Source organism: Dermacentor silvarum, chromosome 8, assembly GCF_013339745.2.
Source record: "Dermacentor silvarum isolate Dsil-2018 chromosome 8, BIME_Dsil_1.4, whole genome shotgun sequence".
Lineage (NCBI taxonomy): Eukaryota > Metazoa > Arthropoda > Arachnida > Ixodida > Ixodidae > Dermacentor > Dermacentor silvarum.
This window is the reverse complement of record NC_051161.1, coordinates 24,732,024-24,734,251: the sequence shown is the minus strand read 5'-3', so window position 1 is coordinate 24,734,251 and position 2,228 is coordinate 24,732,024.

The following is a 2,228-nucleotide window of genomic DNA, read 5'->3' as shown; positions in this document are numbered from 1 at the left end:
GTGACGTCACGCGAAGCAGCTACCCGTTTCGGTTTCTGTACCTCGTTTATTGGTTATTTAAAATTATGAATGGGTTTCTAGGAAAATTTAACCACCTTACCGGTGATAGGACTGTCAATGTCATTTTAAAGTGACAATATTCTTAATAATCGTTTAACAGAGGTGTCGAGAAGATTAGATTTACGTTGCCTACGTGCGTATTGTTGGTAGATTATATTTAAAAAATTGATTCCTTTGTCACTGTCATAAGCGACAAAGGAATTCCGCTGGATATATTCCGAACTATGAAGACCCGTTGATTGCTACCGGTGAAATTTTGACATAGTTTCGTTTTTGAACTTAATGGAAAGGGCCGTGCTACTGGTTATCAAATGTATATATACGTTCGTCCGGCATTCGACATAACCCAGCGGCAAAGATAGCGCATATGTTTTTTTTTTCTTCTTATCTTTCGTGTGCTTTTGAGATCACTTTGCTAAATACAAGAACAATGAAAACAGTATTTATTACTGCATATTCAATATGGCATGTCACTTCTGCCGAAGCACTCAAGATGGAGGGAGAGTCATAAATGAGAAAGCTGCCACCCACCCGACCGTATAGTGCTAAGCTACAAAGGAAAACCAATACGGGAAGGCATAGGGGCCGGATTAAATCCCCCAGACGAGGACAAATTTTTTCTTTCAACTGCGAAGTATTTTTTTCTCCAGAGAAGCCCACATTGGGATTTCCTTCGTAGCTTCATATTACAGTCGGGCGATTGACAATGTTTCCTTTCATATTTGCCATCCACGCAGTATTGTTCTCGCGCGTCTCTTTGTGAAGCACGGTGATGAGGATGTCCGTTAGGTTGCTGCGTGCCTGGCACACCAACCAGAGTCGAAAATCAGAAACAGTGCTCCTTCAATGCAAGTCACTGATCGCCCTCAGCACGACGCCAACCCAATGCAAACTCCACGTATTGATCAATTTCTCGCAGTGGGAGAGCCATTCCCTCTATTGCCCGGAACATGCACCTGACTCTCGTTAGCGATTGGGTGACCCGAGTTCCAACGTTTTCTGTACTCCACGGAGTTTATGAGACGGAGTATAGATTAGAATCGGTTATATTTGATTAACTAATTTCGTTTTTTTTTGCTTACACATTTTCCTATCTTCAATTTCCATGTTTCTGTCTCCCCCTTTCTGAAGAGTAGGCAGGGGTTGTGCCACTTCCGGTGGCAGTTGCCAGCCTGCTCCTCGCTTGCCCTTTCCTGTCTAGTGTATATATGGTTTAAAATCAAATGATAGTAATAATAATAATAATAACTGCAGGTAGTAGTTAGTCTCAAGCAGAAGTGAAGAACAAGTAATCATAGAATACAATGAACGCCATGTTAGGCGTATAAGATAGCGATATCACAGAAAACTTTGTAATTTTAGTTTTAAATAATTGTAAATACAAGTTGCCTTTCGTACGGTGATGCTTTATGAGCATGTTACATACCGAAGTGTATATCCGTAATAACGTCAACGAAAGAACGTTAACGAAAAAGTAGAGGAGGCGGCTACGTATTGTAGCTTGTATAAGTAGGCTCCTGCTGCTTGAAACAGAGCGTACTTGCGAGAGATAATGTCACTAGTGGTTTGTTTCACCATTTCACTGTGATCCGTGCGAAATGAGTGCCTCTTGAGGTCGTTTACGTTAGCAAAGCTATTTATTTTCAAGAGGCCATGATAGAGCTCATACATAAATTCCAACCTGTACAGAATTCTGCGAATATAGCTAGCGACTGAAGTATATCTTTCATAATTAACTGGCCAACGCTGGTCCACCTTGAATAATCCGCGAAGATGAAGCGGACTACTTCATCTCCTCGGATTAGGCTAGGTTAGACAAGGTAAAGTTAGACATGGAAGAGCAAATAAAATGTAGCAAATTCCGCAAGAAAGGCACTGCAAACACATTGTCTGATAGATAACTAGAAAGAGTGAGCTTGCCTGGAGAGCTAGCCGGTTGCTTCGCAATACATGGGGGGACTACAAACACGTTTATAAGTCTAGAAGTGTTGAAAGAACGAAAAAAAAATAGAAGAAGTAGAAGAAGAAGAACAACAACAACAACGACAAAGCACCCCTCTGCGTCGAACTATCTGAAAATCTCGAAATTACGTTCGGGAGGAAGTGAGCGAATTTCCGGAGTGGACAGGTTACCGCGAGATAGATATCGAGTGGCCCTCTGAGTGCCT